Genomic DNA, 20,480 nt, shown 5'->3' on the forward strand with positions numbered 1-20,480 from the left:
GTGTTTTAGTATTGGTTCCAGGTGCATATAGTAGTGCAGTCTCTTTGTAAGTACTTTGGCCAAATTCAGTGTTGAAATTACATGTGAGTGTCTGCATAGCTTAGTTCCTGGGCCCTTAATAAATCCTTGCTGAGGTTGGTGACACTATGTTGGTTCACCAGGAATTGAGCAAGTTATTGAATTCTTGGGGGAAGTGCCTCAGAGGCCTGTCATTCTTTTGCTATAGAGGGTGAGTGTACATGGGCCTATTGGCACCCTGGCTAGTCCACCTGATCTTGATGGGTGCACTGGGATATACTAGTGCTCCTAAATTGGAATGGGTGACTCTGGGTGGGTTTTCTCTTTCTTCTTTCCTGCAGGTAGATGTTCCTTCTGGGACCTTGCTTCCCCTGGTTGGAGGATGGGTTAGTGGTGATAGGGAATTTTATTCCTTGCTCCTCTTGAGTGTCCTGGGTTTCTGTATTCTTAGGGCGTTCTGCATGTGCATCTTCCCAGATGAAGGCCGTCCCATTGGCTGTGCACATACCTCCCACCCCGAGTTGTGCTACCCTGTAAGGTAGCATAATTCTCTCCATGGGTTGGGCCTCTGAGTCACAGGTCAGCACTCACTGGCCTCTTTCCCTGGGGCTCCACTGGTGACTCTCCTTTTGTCTATGCTAATGAGTAGTCAGTGGGCTGTTTATGAGGCAGCAGTTGCTGTGGTGGTGGCTGTCACAGACCACTTATTCAGCACTGGTGTCTGTGGCAGTAGTAGAGAGTGCTGATATGGGAGAAGTGGCAGGTCATGCTAGTGCTGTCAGTTGTGGCTGTTGGCTGTTGGAGACAGGCTATATTTTATTTTTCTGTCTACCTATTTTTATTTACATTTTCTCCTGCTAATATGTTGCACCCAGTTTGTATATGTTTCTTTCTCCTTGGTTGTCTTTTTCTGTACTTCCCCAAGTTCACAAATAAAAATACAAATAAGAATAGTTTATGCAATCCTACCAATATATTCCAGAAACTAACAATTAGAGCACATCATGTGAATCATGTCTTTTAATGCTTTTTAGAACTTTCCTTCACGTTTCACACAAAACTTATAGGATTTGCCATGTTACCATCAATACCATCTCTTGTCATCAATAACATCTCTTGTAGTCATACTACATTCTCTATCATGCTCCACACCCTCTGCCAATTTCATGTAGATTGTCAAAATACACTTCTGCCAATCAAATTCAATAAGAGCGAGTTAAGGAACTTCAGGCCAAGACTCTAGACCTCAGACACTATTTGTTGAACAGTCTTTAAATTTGTCCCTCTGTTCTCATAATAAGATTTTACATCTTCATGAGATGCTGTTCCCATCTTTTACCCTAATTCTGATGACTTAATTCCCACCTGGTTCACTATGTCAAAATCACTCTATGCGTGACCTATGGATATAGAGCAAATACATAAAAAAATAAAATAAAGCAACAACAAGGAAATACCAACCGATTTGTACAGAGCTCAGATGTAAGAATCGGTGAGTCCTTTAACCTAAAACTGTTTACAAGCTAATTATCAACCCTATTTATAAGTGAAATATGTTTCTTTCTTTTCAGGTAAACATTTCTCTAGCCTCTAAACTTCCAAAAGCCATATGAAATGTAAATAATATAACATGCAATAAAAGTTGAACTTTTCATTATGTATAAAAGAGAACACTAAAAAGGAAAATTTTCCTCTCACTACTATTCATCTCATTACTTTCCTCTCAAACTATTCATCTCATTACTAGATGTTTCTGGGGGTCAGAGAAATCTTGCCATTTTCACATTTCTTTTGTATATCATCCACAAACATACCTATACATCTATTTTCTCCTCTTTTGTCCTCTAATTGACTATTACCACCAGGACAATTACCACCAGAAAATGACCATAATGGATCTCTACCCACTCCCATTTCAGTTTCTTCTTCTGGAACAGGAGCCAAAGAGTCAGAGTTTCCAGGTTGTTGAAAGGATTCACCTCTCACCTGTGCACAGATAGCATCAACATAAACAATGCACATCATGCCAAACGCTGAATGGAAATTGTAGTAGAGAAGAGAGGAAAATGTAATTTGAAGTTAAAATCTTAAGAGTCCAAAAACAGAAATCAAAGCTAGGGGGGAGTCAGCCTTATGAGAGAAGAAGGGAGCCTGGGTTGAGTAGTGAGTGTATGTCTGTCCAAAGCAACTACATGGACAGTTCATGTTGTCCATGGCTGTTTAAGATGCCAGGCATGGTGCAGTCTACAGATAAGTCTTGGGTTTAGGGAGACAGAGCTAGCACATTTCTTCTGGCCAACAGTTCAGTGGTGGACTGAGGGTTCAAAACACATTTGTGACCCTATCTTTGTGATCATTATGTATGGATGCTCTTGGAAGGCCAGGCGTATTTCATGCTTCAGTATATTTATTCTGATGTTAAGAAGAGAAAGGCACTATGCATTAAGAATAGAATGTAAAACTTGAAAATGTGCAGTACTGTGACCATACCTCAGGGGGAAAATGAGGAACAGGAATCTACTTCATTATTGAGAAAATATGCAAATGTGCTCAGGATCACCTAAATGCATTTGAATGGATGGGATGGAATGTGTTGTTTCAATGTCCTAGAAGCCAGATGAACGTAATACTTGCTGTCTGGTTTTAAGAAAATTCATGTTCTGAATTGTCAGAGAAAACCTACCACCACAGGCAAAAAAAAAAAAAAAAATGGTAAAAGTAAATAACAGTAGCCAATGTTTTTTGAAAATGGTGCATAATACACGGCATGTGTTATTTCATCCTCTCAATAATCTTATAAAGATAGACACTAATAATTAGTATCCACATTTCACAAAGGAGGAAACAGGCTCTAAAAGGTTAAATGGTAGTTTGTCTCAAAGATAAACCATGCTGAACACTAGTTAAAGTGGTAAAGACAGTTTTTAATTAGTAATAACCATTGCAATAGGGAACAGAATCCAGTGTGAACTGAACTCAGCCTGTTTGTACAGAGGTAACTGAATGTTTTAAAGAGAGAATAAGGGAATAGGAAGGAGTAGGTGGGAGCACGATAGAATCAGGGAAGAGAAGAATTACAACGGGTTGGTCAGTATAAATGGGATTAGGCCAGCTGCATCTGCCAACTGGCAATTACTAAAGTTAGGATTCTATTCTCGCACAGAAACTAGGAGATAGAGGCCCTATCCTCAGGTATTGGCTGGCTGGAACCAACAGTAATTTTTTTTTTTTTTTTTTGTCGACCTTGAGTTTTCTCAGGCAGGCACCTTAAGTGGGGCCTAGGGTTATCTTAGGAATGTGGCCTTGGGCTTTCAGAAACTGCATTTTTTGTTTGTTTGTTTGTTTGTTTTTAACATCTAGGCCAAAGCTGAAGCCTAGTCAAAAAGAGGGCTCAGAAAAGCCTGGCTAGAGTTTGGTTAAGGAGAGAATCTTTTTCACTTGCCTAAGATTACACAGCTAGTGAGTGACAAATCTACCTCCAAACTGAGTGTTAAGGCACTCTTCAAAAGAAAAAAAAAAAAAAAAAAAAGCACTTAAACAGTACAGAGTGTTCCTTACAAGCGATCTCCACACTTATCACCACAAACTGACAGAATTCCATTTCTTAGAAAATTCTTGTATGTCTCTTAAAAGATAACTGAGCTCCAAAAACAGTATTAGGTTTATATTCAGCAGATCAAACAAGAATGAAGAAAAGTCAATGTACTTCTTTGGTTCTCAGCTCGTTACATCCAAATGAAGAAATATTCAATAATGTTCATCATGTCCTGATCAAGAGCTATATTATTACACTCATTATTCATGGCACCAGTAGCATATTATGCAATGAGACAAAACCTGCCTCCACGTGGACCGTGCAATCTTTGCTGCTGTGTAGGAAATATTCTAAAGTTTGTGCTTGGAAACAGCTGTGTGCTCTTCCTAAACATTATTTATGTATATATGAAGATTTTTTTATTGCACACGCGTGTGTATGTTTTTCCTTTTTTGGAAAATGAAGATAATTCTCACTTCAGTAAACAAAACATGAACTGTTTCAACACTCCCACAGTGGTGATTTTGGGATATTACACATTCTCTTATGCTTCCTTCTAGCTAAAGAATGGAGACAAGGAGTTGCAAATACTATAACACACTAATCATTACTTTTTGTCAAAATGAGATTTTAAAATAGCAAAGAAGTATCTAGTTGTAAATATTTGAGCTTCCTTCCAACATCTTTATTGACTTCTTTAAGAATTTGGGGAAATGGACACTATGTCAGGAAGATAAGATTTAACAAAGCACAATGTAGTAAACTGTTTGAAAAGCAAACCAGAGTTAATGTGATCATTCTTTTACACTCACTGTCTCATTTATTACACATTTGTAAAAAGTCGTTGTTGTTCTGAACCATTTAAATAATTTGACTTCACCAATTAATTGTTTGAAATTAGATTACATATTTTATTTGTATCATTCGTTTTGTCTTCAAACTCTTAGCTGGCTTAGAAAAATTCATTTGCTTCTTGGGAGGTAAAGATTGAGGATTCAGATTGCACATAAAAAATTAATTCTTAGTCCATTATTATTTTCAACCTGTGTTAATAATGTATTAGAGGGACTTATTGCATAGATACGGATGTATAGATGGGCACACTTTGGGTTAGACTGGTCAGATGTGAATCTGAGATCACTCTTATTCCAAACCAAATCTAATGTTTATTAGTTTAATGTTTTAAGAAATATGACTCAGTTCATAAAAGGAGTTTATTCAAAGTGTGCTTACCAAAACATTGCTTTAGTAAAGACTACATCTCTGATATTGATCAAACCGTCTTCTCCTGGTGTAAAATGATTAATTCACTATTAAATCTTATGGCATGACTAAGCCACAGGACAACTTTTTTAAAACTACAAAAGAACAAGTACAACTTCATAAAACAAACGAAACCCTTGTATACATCTTTCCTAATATTATGCCTATTTTCACAATATATGAAATAAATATATGTTTTTTAAATTTAAGAAGTTGCACTTGAATAATTATATCCAGGGTGACATTTATCTCTTCTATTGTTATAGCTACCATATATATACAACAGTACTCCAATTTTATTCCAGAAAATACAAATGCTACAAATACAGTGAAAGCACAAGAAAATCTCTAAGGTTTTTAATAATAAAGTTCTCATCCCTAAAAATTTACTTTAAAAAATTATTTTAAAAATTTACTTTAAGTATTTTACTTTTCCACTTAATTATTTTATAATTTTATCAATCTAAAACATTATATTAATATTATATTTGTACATTTAAATGCTCCTTGTAATTGCTTTTTATAATTTAAAAATGTGAATAGTATGAGAACAATTTAAAATCATTATTAAATGCCTCTCTCCTCCTTACCTAGACTACTGAGTGTTGTGGGGAATGGTCATACATCTATGAAGATTAGTACATCTCCATATTCATAGTCTTCATGAGACTTTCACCCTAGTATGGCAGCACCAAGCTTTCTGTTCTCTATGAACCTCTCTTCTTTCTTCTATAGGGTTTATTGCAAACACATTTTCTACTTATAAAATGCCCAAGTCCACTGGAACTGTATTGATCTCACAATTCCTTCAGGAAGTTACTGTCTCTCACCTCCAGGAATTTACCCATGATTAATTTCTTGACATAGAGCACACTACATCCTATTTATCCTTCAACTTTAACCTAACTTCATTTAGAAAGTCTTTGATTCACTTATTCATTAAAAATTATTTCCGGAGTAACTATAATATGCTAGGTATTGATTTGGGTGCTGGTTATACAGTGATAGTCAAAGTATTTGGTTGCTACCCTCACTGAGTTTTATCACTTAATAAAGAATACAGCAAAGTCCCTATGTGCCAGTCTTAGAGTTTTCTGGAAATGATATCTTACAAAATCTGAGCTGATCGTTCATGGACTTCATTTGTGGGGAACTCAACTTGTTAGTAACCAACAAGATTGAAAGGAAAAAACCCCAGCGTGAGTGCAAAAGAAACACACCAGGAGACAGGGACTCAACCAAAGTGTATTAGGCAGGCAAAATGAACAAGCGGGCTGCCCTCTCCTAAGTGGAAGCAGCAGCAGGAGAGTCGGGCTGGGCCTTTTATATCCAGTTAGGCTGAGCTGGACGGTTCCTATTGGCTAAGAAGGAAGGGGAGGGAAGCGAGCAGGGTTTAAGCTGAGCTGGGGTTTTTCTATAGGTGGAGAAATTTGTGTGCCCGGGAAGGGGATGTGGTGGTGAGGAAGAAGGGGGAAGGGGGTTTTGTGATTCTCAGAAAACGTGCTGTTCTAGGGACCTGAAACTCTCCACAGCCATTTTGGGTGTTCCTCCCCGCCTGCGGCTGTCTTAGGCATGGGCTAAAACGTAATTGCCTAACAAAGATAGTAGTAAGCAGGCAGGCCCTATGAATCTTAGTCCCACCCAGCTGTCTTCTGTTTCATCAGACACAGCTAGGTATTCATTCTATTCCCTTGGCTCTAAGATTAACGACTTGTACTTCCATGCATTTAAGTTTAAGGCAAGAATTGCCTAGGATATAGCGTTAAAGGTGGATGGGATTTCCAGATTTCCAAAGTCGAGGCTTTTTAATAACTGATTCTCCCACTAATCATAACTAATGATCTTCTTGATCTGACCCAAGATTACCAGTCAGGCCTCCTCTTCTACTAAACTCTGCCTAGAACTTTACCTTCCAGCAATAATTTAACTTTAATTAAATTAAAATTAATTTAAGGGCTTTTAATTTCCCCTCATGACACTTTTAATACATCCCACTTCCTGGAATACCTTTTTCATTCTTTGTTGATTTATACATCAAGGCCATGGTTTTGTTCAGGGATATTAAGTTTAACTCAAACCTTGTACATTTTTTGTTGTGCCCACTCTTCCAGGAGGTCTTTCTTGACCCCTCGCTTGCACATCATTTGTCCTTCAAGATATCCAAAGACTTTGTTTCATTACTTATTGCAGTAGCTCTTTCAAAAGAGCTTATAACAACAATTACTTGAAGTTGATACGACAAGCAAACAGAAAGGACATTGTTGGGGGTGAGGGAGGAGAGGAAGGAGGGAGGGAGGTTTTGGTAAGGGGCAACAACAATCGACCACAATGTATATCGACAAAATAAAATTAAAAAAAAAAAAAAGAGCTTCTCAGTAAAAGGACATGGCATTACTTACCTTTGTATCCTCAATGCTCAATATATGTGTGGTGAATTAAAATCAGCATATGTAACTAAAGAGTTTTGGCCACTCAATAATAGAGTCAGCTTCTCCATCGTATATATTATGTATTTCCAGGGTTATAACATGGAGAGTTTATCCTTTACAAAGAGTGCTTGGCATGCCAGAATTTGAAATTATTCCTTTGGTCAGATAATGTGCTACTTTCTATAATCAAAAAATAGGAACCCACTTTCTAGCATGACTATAGGTTTTCCAATTGTGACTGAATTATTATCCTTTATCTAAAATACTTAATTTCTTTCTCTCTCTGACTTCTCTCTGAGCCAATAGATCATGGAGCCATTCAAAATGAAAAATCTTCCTCAGAAAGTTTGCAACTATTTCTATCTTGGTCACACCTGTTCTTTCCAGGAAGAGTGGTGTCCTGCTGAATCAGTCAGTGTTCAATGTATTCTCAGCTTTGAGTGGCTTAATTGTCAATGTATTCTAGGGCAACTTCATAGCAGAGTTGCCAACTTTCTTTGTGGTTTTCAAGGACACGGATTTAAGGGAAACAGTGGGCCTCTGTTAGTCTCAATGTCATTATTTCACACAGTATGAAGCTTTAATTTCAGATACTTGGCAAATCTAAACGACATTTTAGAAATGCAGGATTATAACACCAATGAATCTCTTTCTTCACTTAGGCAGATGATAAATGCATTGAGAAGTTTGTGACATGTTATATTTAAGTGGAAAGCTAACCATTCCTTCCTCTGTCCTTGGTTAACCAAAATAACTGCAGTTTTAATAGAAAATTAAGTACAAGTTGTATGAAAATTAATTTATGTAACTGGATAGTTTAATCCAATGTTATATTAAAATTCCCAAGGGTATGTTAAAATTCTAGTCTGATTCAATGTATCATTTTGGAAATCACTATTTATCTTAAGTCATTCATCAAAGACAAACAAACATGCATGTTTATTCACTAGTTTTTCTAAGCCAGGAGTTGCTCTAGACTCTGAGGATACATCAGTGAATAAGTTCCTGTCTTCATGGAACTAGCATTCTAATGTGGAAGAGAGATTATATGCAAGTGTATGCTTTTAAAAAAAATGCTTGAGGTCATGACAAGTACTATGAAGAGAATACTCTAAGTGGATGAAGGGTAACTAGGATAGAAGACCGTCAAAAAAGCTCCCTTAAACAGATGGCATTTGAGCAGAGACATGAATGAATAATGAATAGCAACCAACAATTTGCATATCTGGGAAAAACAAGTCCAGGCAGAGAAAATAGAGCAAATGGAAAGTCTTCGAAGAAGAAATGGGTCTGGCCTGTCAAAGGAACAAACAACAAGAAGGCCAGAGTTGCTACTCTGTGGGTGTGAAGGGGCAGAAGTAAAAATGAGATCAGAGGGACAGAGATCAAGTAAGAAGTTGCAAGCCATGGAAAGAGGTTTGGAATTTATTTAAATAAAATTTTTAAAATGGTTGGAGAATTTTAAGGGAGGAAATGTTGTGATGTGGTTTGTGCTTTAAAATGTAACTTTGGTTGATCTACAGAAAATGAACTCTACCAGAACAAGCTGGGAAGAGAGAGCCCAGTCAGGAGGCTATTCCAGTAGCTGGACAGTAATGAGAGGCCTTGGAATAAAGTGATAGTGACATAGGTGATAAGAAGGAATCATATTCTAATTGTATGTGTTGAAGATAGAGACCACATGACTTCCTCATGAATTCAGTGTAGGAAGTGTTGAAAAAATGAGTAAAGGAGTCCACTTAAATTTTTGGCCTGAGAAATTGGATCAGCATGTAGTGCCATTAACAATAATGGGAAAGGCTGAGGGACGAAAAGGTTTGAGAAGGTTTGGGCATGAGGGGAAGGCAAGTTCAAGAGCTCTGTTTCAGACATGTTAAGTGCTCATAAGCATCACACTGAACATAGGGGTTTTTATAAGACATCATTGGAAAGAAACAACTACTTCCAACAAACAACTACATGTTCAAGGGTTTCCTTTTTATTTACAATTTGAAAGTTTTTTATGACTTTGATAGTCATTCTCAGATTTTAAAACTAATCCTCTGATTATTTTATACACACACACACACACACACACACACACCCCTCAGGATAACAACCAAAACCAGAAACTTCCTCTAAACATACAACTTCTTGATCCCCAAAATCAGCCCAGCAACAAGAGGATGGATGCGTGGTTGCCTTCTCTTTTTCCATCCCTCACTCCTGTACACCCTGGATTAGTTCTGGCTTCTGACATATCCTAGTCTACAGCCGTATGACCCTGAATGCACCTGATCTCGTCTGACATATCCTAGATCATAGGGAAGCTGATTTAGCACCTGTCACCTTTCTTAAATATAATCTTCCACAGTGCCAACCAATAGCCAACAAAGCTCCTTGCCTTTCCCTTCACCTTTTTGAATTCCTCTGTGAGAATGATGTATTAAGGGACATGAGACTGGTTTTGGGATACTTTTTTTTGTCATTATTACATGGTTCTCTTGCACCTTGTTTTACAATGAGGGGGTCGTTGATACCCATTTTCTTGAGAGTTCAACAAAACTGAAACTGAAAGGGTCCTCTTTTAACATCCTGTTACAACTGGTAAGCCCTAAAGGGTCCTCTTTTAACATCCTGTTACAACTGGTAAGCCCTCAAGTTTGGTACATGAACAGATAGAAAAGACAGGTAAAGATGAGTTTCCTCTGCATCTTGACTGTCCCGCACTTTTCCCTGACAACAAGCGTTTCCCAATGCCCTTTGACCTTACTTCACCAAGCCTCACAATGCAAGCATCTGGAAAACACCAGGTGAAGTGTCAAGAGGTATGGGTGCTACTCTGGTTTTACCACTTCCTAGTACTTTGACTGTGGACAGATTGTTTGACATTTCTGATCTGGTTTCCTTGTTGGTCCTCGGTGGCCATAAACACCGCCTTCCTCAAAATGTCGTTCAGATCAAACAAGATTATGCGTGTGAAAGCACTTTATAGCTATGAAGTGTTACTTAAACAGAAGCATACTAAGTTCTTAGTTCCCTTCACTCAGAGCATAATCTTACCATAGAAAGTAGCTATGCTCTTCTATTTACCCATACATAGGACTGTGTTTCATATTTTTTGCCAAGACTCATGGCTGGTAATTCGTTTTTTATAAAGTTCTCAAATCATGACCTTCACTTTCACCTTTCTTACAAGAAGATCAATGTAATGCCATTAATAGTCATTAAAACATTTTAAATAAGGTGTTTCATCCAAGAAATTATTGTCTTTAATATATCTCCATTTTAAATTGTTTGATTTCCCATTAGCAAGGAAGGTACTTTTTTCCCAAAAGGGGGCACAATGAGTTCAGTTGGTTGTCCCTATCTGAAATGTGCAAATTCCATTATTTAATTACCTGATGACGTTCAGTTTGATAGATATCTTAGTGAATGGATAGCTGCAAACTGAAATATATAATTATACATATTTTAAGAGGTCTAGTTTTGCAGTTTCCTGCTGGAAGTTTTAATAATCATGTTTTGAATATCTTGTCCTCACTCAAGAGGAAATCTCAGTCAGTACTTTGTAGTGTATTCTTTAATTCATCCTTTTACACACATAGAAATTTTTTTTTCAAAAAATGAGGGGGAAAAAGAAATTTCACAGGGCTTTACAGATTACTTCTGGCCATATTTGAAGAAATTTAAAAATTCTCTCTATGTACAAATATTTAGAACATAGAAAAAAAGGACTATTTTTTGTTTATCCTCTTAGCATAGCTCCATTTTTAAAAAATTGCATACACATTAGCTTCTATCTAATCTTGCGTCTAAATATAAGGGCAAAATTGTAAGTGAAATATTCTTAAATGGAAATCAGTGTTGTATAAAAATAGTAGCATGGCTTTCTACTAACATGGCCGTATTACTTGCACTACTACATACATTGTGCTATAAATTACTTGAGCTTCCTTTCCATTTCCTCGCCCTCATGAGGCTGGAGACCACATCTCCTGAATGTTTGCAGATCTAGCCTCCAGCAAGACTATATCTAACTCTAAAATTCCCAAACACTTCCAAATAGCAGCTCATGCTTGCCCTTTTAGCTTTTATCATTCACCTCAATTCTTTAATCTGAAAGTTTCTTATTTTTGTAAACTCATGTAGGCATTCTTAAAATACTCATTTTTATATTATTTTTACAGTATTAAAAGGAAGTTAGAGAGATGTCCGTAGGAGTTAGCTCAGTCCGCTGAACTGCCCAAAATTTAGGATATATCTTTCAAAAACAGTATCCAGTAACATCCTCAGAAATGTGCAATAATAAATGTGCACTGTTAAGGTTCTTAACTTTCTGAAAAAAATCTAATTTTTATTTATGAGAGTTATTGCTTTTTTCATGTGTGTGTTCTTAATTCTTTGAAATTGTTATTTCTATGTGTAGAGTACTTGTATAAAGTAACTTGCATTTACTGAAAAATCACTGCAAATTCCTCCTCTATTTACTCTGGGAAAGAGATATATAGTTTATATTTCTGTGACCCATTTAGCCCTAATTTATCCTATTATAAGACTCAATTTTTAAAAAGTAAAGAAAAATAGATATTACAAATAGGACAAAGTTATTTTCTATTTCTACAAGATTTGAAACATGTATAAAAGCTATATGAACCATAATAAACTCAGCTATAACTCTCTTCTTTAGAAACAAAAATGTTTATATCACATTTTGGGGGTTTGGAAACTAATGAATCTAACAGTTGTGGAATATTGAAAACTAATCCTTCATAATTAGTCTAACAAGTTTTAAGATATATCTCTGGCTGTAGCACCGTATCATTAACCAAGTGTAAGGAAAATAGCAGAACGTCAGCAGGAGAAAAGACTCATGTGCTAGGGATTTGACCAGGTAAAGGATTTACTTTGATTAGAATGATTTATGAGTAAAACTGAGAAAAGGTAGATGCTGTTTAAAGGAACTCACGTACACTGTTGGTGGGGCTGCAAAATGGTGCAGCCTTTATGAAAAATGGTATGGAGATTCCTCAAACAATTACATATAGATCTACCATATAACCCAGATATTCCACTGGTGGGAATATACCCAGAGGAATAGAAATCATCATGCTGAAGGGATACCTGTACTCCAATGTTTATTGCAGCACTATTTACAATACCCAAGAGTTGGAACCAGCCCAAATGTCCATCATCAGATGAATGGAAAAGGAAACTGTGGTACATCTACACAATGGAATACCACTCTGCTATAAAAAGAATGAAATACTACCTTTTGGAACTACGTGGATGGACTTAGAGAAAATTATATTAAGTGAAACAAGTCAGGCACAGAAAGAAATACCACATGTTCTCACTTATTTGTGGGAGCTAAAAATAAATAAATAAATAAATAAACTCACAAACAAATGGATGGGGGGAGAGAAGGCACAACAATCACAACAATACCTTGAATTTAAGACAAGAGAACAGATATGATGGGGAGAAGGGAGAGAGGGAGGGGGAAGAGGAACAGGTAAAGGGACACGAAAATCAACTACAATGTATATTGAAAAGTTAAAATAAAAAATAGCCAACAGAAATAAATAAGTAAACAAACAAACAAATAAATAAAGGGCATTCAACCTAACTTCTGTTTTTATTCACTAGATAAATTCAGTAAAATTCATCTCCTCTATTTCTCATATAAACCTGAAGGTAGTTATGAATTATCTCTAAAATTTTAATAAAAACCCCTTTCTCCATAAAATTTCTCTGCTCCTTTATATCAAATTAACTTTGTAATATCTATTCCTCTTCACTTTTTAAAAATTGAATCTTCTAATAGAATAAATTAGGGCCAAATGGGTAACAGAAATATAAACTGTATATCTTCTTATGCAATCATTGAGCAATTTATTTATGATTTTGTTATTGTGCATTCCATAGCTTGCTGTATGTCTTCCTTCCCCTCTAGACAAACTTGAAAACAGTGACTATCCTTTGTTCATCGTCTCCTTTTTTGTGGCATCTTCCAACTGCATGGACACAGTGAGAGCTCTTTCCTGAATTAAAATGCAATCTAATATGGTTGCATAATGTAACCTCTAATCACAGACTTCTAGTTTTAGAATTTGCTAAGCTGATTACCACATACTAAATAAAATTATATAAAGTAAAAATGACTATATTGCTGTTTAAAATATAAGTATTAAGAGCATAGTATACTGAATTGCTACAATTCTGAAGATAAACCTTTGAGTTATATTTTAGGCATCAAGATAAACATGTTTGCAAATGTTGACTTCTCAATTCACATGCTATGTTGAACTTGTAGTAGCTTAGTGAATGGCACCACAAATTAGGTAAAAGAGCTTAGTCAAATTTCCATAAATGGAAAATATTTAGAAAAGAGTAATAGGTCCTAGGATAATTTTGTGCCTCCTTTTTATGTGATTCACCTGGAAATACTGTCATATCAACCTTTTGGCTAAATTGTTGTGCAATGTGTAGAGTTGTGGTGAAAGTCAGTGAAAATATTTATTTTTTACTTTTTGGAAATTAAGGAAGTTATCTAATTTAGATAAGAAAAATATATGTATTTCAAAGCAAGAGAAAATACAAAGGTTTTGACAATAATAATATATTAAAAATAACCTATATAGTCTCCCAGTAATCTACATTGCCATAGAGGGAATGTATAATGTTTTTTTCAGAACTGTGATACAAGAAATCTGCATTTTTAATGAACCCAGGAAAACGTAATAAAGTGGCCTTTTCCTTATAGATAAAACACTGTTAATTAAACACATATATTTACTCACACTCACACAAATTCATACAAACATAGCTTCTTCATGAAAGTTTAAATCTTCTCTTTATTATTGCAGTTCTCTAACGTAGAGTGACCCTTAGAATCAGGATGAGTAAAAGGTCTGTTCACTAGTAATGTTTATCCTGTGCAAAAATACACTGACACATCGGGACATTTCCATTCATGGGAAAACAAAGCATATCAAAGCATATCAGAAATAATTAAAATTCCCACTATCAATATTTGAACACTTAGCCTGATCCTTACTGGATGAAATGGTTAAATATTACCAAAAAATAGATATAAATTATTTATTTAGTAGTATGAAACCCAAAAAGCCTAGTAATTTTAAGTTTCTTAAGATTAGTGGAGTCTTGGGTTTTACTGATTTCTCCTGCGGATCCTCACAAAGACCTGGAATACCCAGATATGTTCTTGAAAACTCTTACCTAGTTGATGTTTTATGCCTCAATTAAGAATTAATATAATAAAGATTCAAACTGAGGTTCACATGAATAATGCTCACTTATCTTGGGCTAATATCATAATTTAATATCTTTCTGAAGAAGAGAGAAGAAATGTCAAAGTCAAAAAATTTTGAAATAAAGGAAGTTTTAAAAATATAGCCTCAGAGAAATTATTTTAATTCTGAAAGCATTCTTTCTAAAGTTCTAATAGATTATATGAAACCGTTTTATGAACTGAACCCCTTTTGAAGCTCACATCGTAGGAGATAAGCTGAAAAATGAATTTTAATATGGAATAATTATTAGACCTTTAGCTATGTTTCTAATTACGGTATATCTGAACAGTAACATCAGATCCAAAAGTATCCTGAAATATCAAATATAATAACCCTCTAACAGAAACTTCAAATTGAGTGAAACAATAAAAAATATATATTTTAAAATTTATTTTTACTCTTTCTAACTAATCAACTTTATTTTTTAGCAGATTTAGGTTTACGGAAAGTACCCCCAGTTTCCATACCTGCCCTCCCACAGCTTCTCCTATTATTAACATGTTACATTGTGGGACATTTGTTACAATTCCGAACTCATGTAAATATGTTGACGCAATTTTACTTTATAGGGAACTGTAATGAAAAAGATAATTCTCATATTTAGAATTTTATGTCAAATACATCAAACTTATACTTTTGTTGCTTTTCATATCTTTATCTTTACTAATTTTAGCTCTGGTTAATCAACCAATGATTGTAAGAAATATGCTGGAATCTTCTTCTTTGACACTAAATTTGTCAATTTCATCTTATAATTCTTTCAATTTTGCTTTATATATTTTGAGGTTACTTTTGCTAGGTACTTACATCTTTAGAATTGTTATCATAATCTTAGTAAATGAAGTGACTCTGTATAGAAAAATGCTTTGTTAAAGTCTATTTTGTCTCACGTTAAGATAGTCAACCGAGCTTTCTTTAGATTAGTATTTATCTGGTATATCTTGTTAATCCTTTACTTTGAACCTTTCCATGCCCTCTATTTTATATTTGTCTTTTATAAATAGCATACAACTAGATTTGTATGAGATAAATTTAAAAATCGATCTTTTAAAAAAATGTCTCATTTTTCTGAGGTATTTCAAAGAAAATTTCTAACAGCATATTTCACCACTAAATTCTTTAATATGTATCTCAAAAAACATTTTGTTTCACAGGAAAAAGAATATATATCTATTACAAACTGAGTGTGTGTTCCACCCCAAATTTGTATGTTGAAATCCTAACCCCCAATGTAATAGTATTAGGAAGAGGGGCCTTTGGAAGGTAGTTAGGTCATAAGAGTGAAACCCTCGTGAATGGAACTAGTGCTCTTATAAAAGAAACCACAGTGTTTACTCCCTCTTTTCATTATGTGAGGACACAACAAGAAGTCAGTAGTTTGCAACCCAGAAGAATGCCATCACCAAAACCTGACCACCCTGGCACTCTGATCTCAGCCTCAGCCTCCAGAATTATGAGGAATACATGTCTGTTGTTTAAGCCACCCAAGTTATATGGTATTTTGTTATAGCAGACCAAGCAGACTACAACAAACACCTGTGATTGCTAACTTTTTTGTGTCAACTTGGCTAAGCTATGGTTCCCAGATATTTGGCCAGACACTAGTCTAGATCTTGTGAAGGTATTTTTTAGATGTGATTAATGTTTATAATCAGTTGACTTTATGTAAAAGCTGATTACCCTCACCCCCATAATGGGGGTGGGCCTTATCCAATCAGTTGAAGGCCTTAAGCACAAAGACTGAAGTTCCTTGAATAAGAAGAAATCCTGCCTTAAGATTGCAACACAGAAATCCTGCTTGAGTTCCAGCCCACTGACCTACCCTATGGGTTTTAGACTCAAGATTGCAACATCAATTCTTTCCAGAATTTCCAACCCGCCAGCTTGGTCTACAGAATTCATGTGATTGCTCCCACAATCACATGAGCCAATTCCTTTTTTAAGAAAATCTCTCTCTCTCTCTCTCTCTCTCTCTCTCTCTCCTCCCCCCCTTTCATCTCTTCTCTTCTCTCTCTCTCTCTCTCTCTCTCTCTGAATATAGATGTAGATGACATAGATATAGATATATCTCCAGTTGGTTCTCTTTCACTGGAGGACCCTGACTAAAAGAACACTTAACACATTTAATAATTCTTTTACATCACCTCATACCCAACTTACAGCCAAGTATCCCTGATTTGCTTGAAATATCTAAGTCAGTGCCCACTCCAAGGGTATACAGTGCCTTAGGGTGTTATGTCCCCCAACACGCTTCAATCTAGAATAATCTTTTTCTTCATGATACCAACTTGCTAAATATATTTTTTACAGTTGTCCTTCACAGTAATGTCTTACATTTTGACATTAATAGATGATTTTCTCATGACATTCTTCTATGACTTCAATACTCTGGATGTTAGAGCTAAAGTCTTCATTATATTTAAGTTCAACACTTTTGGCAAGAATTTATTATAGCTAATGTTTAAAACTTTGCAATGCATTGCTTCAGGAGTCATATAATGTTTGTGTCCTACTGTTGGGCACCTACTGGTTAGAGTAGTGACAAACTAATCTCTTTTACTAATCTCTTTTGTAGAGTTGTATTTTTGCTCTTGCAATCAGAAAATAATCTTTGTGGTGTCATGGTGCCAGTTTGACCCTATAGAGGTCTTATTACCTTTTAGATAATATAAAAGGTCTTATTACCTTTTATATTTTTATCACTATTAGCATATTTATCAGTTTGACATTCTTCTGTAGGCTAGAACTTCTGCTCATTAGCTAGTACTATTTATTTATTGTGAGATGTAATTATTATAGCAAACTTACATTAATTATAATTTATGATATATATGACTCATTTCTGTCTTATTTTTATTTCTATTTTACTGATTTCTATGCCTCTATTTTCTTTTATTGCCTCTTTTAAGTAGATTTTTAAATTCTCAAAATTTTAACTCTCCCTTACACATGTGTTTTTAAAAAAAAATATATATATATACACTTTATTCCATTATTTTAGTAATTTGTTAACCTTGAATTTTATCAAGAATACTTAATTCAAGAAAGTTTAAAGTTATTAAAATCACCTTCCCCCAAAATTGTGCCTTAGAACACTTTTCCAGTGTCACCCTTACTCTCAACATACATGCTATGATTGCCTGGTATTTTTTAATCTGTCTTCTGCTGTTGTAAATCCCTGCAGATTAGAAACCATTGTCATTATTATTTTATGCAATGATTTTATGTTTAGATTTACAGACTTACATATTTCTTCAGTCATCATTTTATCTTTAATCACGGTTCTTTTTTCCTAAAATCATTTTATTTCTGCCTCAAGAAAATCCTTTAGAAATTCCTTAAGTCTGTTATTATTGGTAAGCTGTTAGTTTTGTGCTTGCATGAACATTTCCTTTTTATTCTGTTTTTTGAAAATAAGTTCTGTTGAATACACAATTCTAAGTTGACAGTGATTTTCTCATAATGAAACTATTATTCCAGTGGCTTCTAGCAACACTTGAAAAGGCTGCTGTTTGTTTAATTGTTCCTTTGACATTGATCTGTCTTTTCTCTCTAGAATGTACAAAAATCTCTTTTCATTAACATGCTGTAGTTTTACTGAATCATGTCTAGTGCGGCTATAATTTTATTTATTTTACTTTTGCTTTGATATCTATCGATTCTTATCTATCACAAATTCCCTAGAAAATTATTTGAAATTTTCTTTCCAAGTTTGTCTCGCCTTTATGTTTTCTATTCTCTATTTTTGTTGCCCTGATTAGATATACACTAGAATTTCATTCATATCTCTTCTTTTTTCCATCTAGTATTTCTTTGTAGTGTATTCTGGGTCACTTCTGCTTTACATTCCAGCTGACTTGTTCTCTCTTCAGTTGTGTCTGATCTGCTATTCAATCCATTCATTGTCACTCTCCTCCCTCAAATTAATATATTTCATACTCAATGATTCTGTTTAGCTGTTTTATTCCCAAATTTATCTTATACTTTTGCTAATATTATATGCTCCTTTTTTTATTGATTTCTTTTTTTTTCTTTCAACATGTCATGTGTAATTATTTTATATTCTGTACCTGACAATTTCAATCTTTATTTTGGGGAGTGGGGGTTTAATTTTATCTGGTTTTCTTAGTCTCTGCTGTGATTTGAATGTTTGTCTTCTCTGAAACTCATGCTGAAACTTTTAAAAAATTATTAGTATTATTATTATTTTACATTCTAAGATGTTGTTGCAGAGCAGTTGGCAGGAGGGGAAGAGTGGAAAAGGGAGGGAAATAGGGTAGGAGGAAGAGGAAGGAGGGGGGTGTTGTTGAGGCCCATGGCACCCCCTTCATTCCAGCAGGAGAGACCAAGGGGCTTCCAGCAATGGCTTGGTCATTGCTGGGCTGGATGCAGATATGAGGGGCATGGCTGAAGTCCTTTGCCACCCACCACCCCAGCTTGGGAACCCAGTGCACTTCCTGCGGTGGCTCAGTGGTTGTCTCTGGGCTGGTTGTGGATGTAGCGGTGGGGGGCATGGCTGAGGCAGTCAGTTCCCCATCTTTCTGGCTTGGGAGCCCAGGGCACTTTTAGTGGCAGCCTGGTGGTCGTCACTGGGCTGGGTGTGGTCTTGGGGGGGTCACGGCCCTCCCCCTTCCCTGGCTGGGAGTCCAGAGGGCCTCTGGTCCTTCTAGGTTTTATAGGTGTTCTTTGGTAGTGTTAGACATTTACTGGTTAATTTCAAACGTTTTCTCTGATCTGTGGGTATTTTGGGTTTTACTTTCAGTTCTGTGTGGGATTATTCGCTGTTTCCACCACTTAAATTCTGCACTGGAACTAATTTGTTGTCCTTTGCTTACTTCCGAAATGGGGGAACTTCCTGTGGGAAGCAGCTCTTGAGCCCTGTGGTTGAGCTAAATTGCTGCTTTGCTGCTGATTCCCTGGGGAAGGCTTTTTGTGCAGCTCAGGGTTTAATTGTTGACCTTGTAAGTACTTATGGGTCTCATGAGGTCTGGTACACCTGGGTTGTGTGGAAACTCTGGTCAGGGCCTGAGTCTTTTCAGCAAACTGCAGCCCTGCAGTTCTATTTTCCTGACCAGTCATCATTGAGTGGTCATGTGCTGATTGGGGGGCAGATCAGCCATCCCCACTGTGCCCCAATGTTCCCCTGGTGGACCTATTTCTCGCCACCACCTACACTCCAAAACTTCCCATGGGTTGGGCCATGCCCTAGTCCCTTGCGATGACTCACTGGCCTCTGAGTGGCTCCCTTTTTAGTTGTCTGTGGCTCCTCACTCCTATATGGGTCCACGGGAGCCCTGTCAGTGGTCCTGCTGGACTGGGATCCACCAAGGCCCTCTTCTCTCTTGCCACCTCCGAGCAACTTCTTACAAAGGGCACAGCAGGGGCTTTTGCTAGCTCCTGTTCCGTGTGCTCACCAGCTCCAGCCTTGATGTGGCCGAGGCTTGAAATGGTGGGAGTCGTCCCTTCTCTCTCTCACCGTGGCTTCTCCTGCCTTCATGAACTCCGTAGATCTCTGTTTCCCCTGAGCTCTAGGGGTCCCACCTTTGCTGTCATTGCTTTTTAACAGTTGTAAATGTGTTGATTTGTGGGAGAGAGTGATACTGGGGACCTTCTATTCTGCCATCTTGACCAGAAGAGGCATCTTTTAAAAATACACTGTAAACTGCTGCTCTCCACAGAACACACTGCTTTCTGCTCGTGGCTCCAAGGTGGCCCCGTCCACGAAGGCCACTCAGTGCAGGAGGGCGCAGGTGTGGCTGCCCTGGCTGGGGTGTCCTCAGGCAGCACGGGGGGCAGTTTCCCCACCTGTCTGGGTCAGACACTGGCAGGAGGAGGATGCTGCTCCAGAGACTGGTGGTCACGGAGCCTGGCTCTCTGAACTGGCTCTCACTCCAGCTGGCTACCTGGGTCCCTCCGGTGGTTGGCCCCTCAGTGCACCCA

Source organism: Cynocephalus volans, chromosome 6 (assembly GCF_027409185.1).
Source record: "Cynocephalus volans isolate mCynVol1 chromosome 6, mCynVol1.pri, whole genome shotgun sequence".
NCBI lineage: Eukaryota > Metazoa > Chordata > Mammalia > Dermoptera > Cynocephalidae > Cynocephalus > Cynocephalus volans.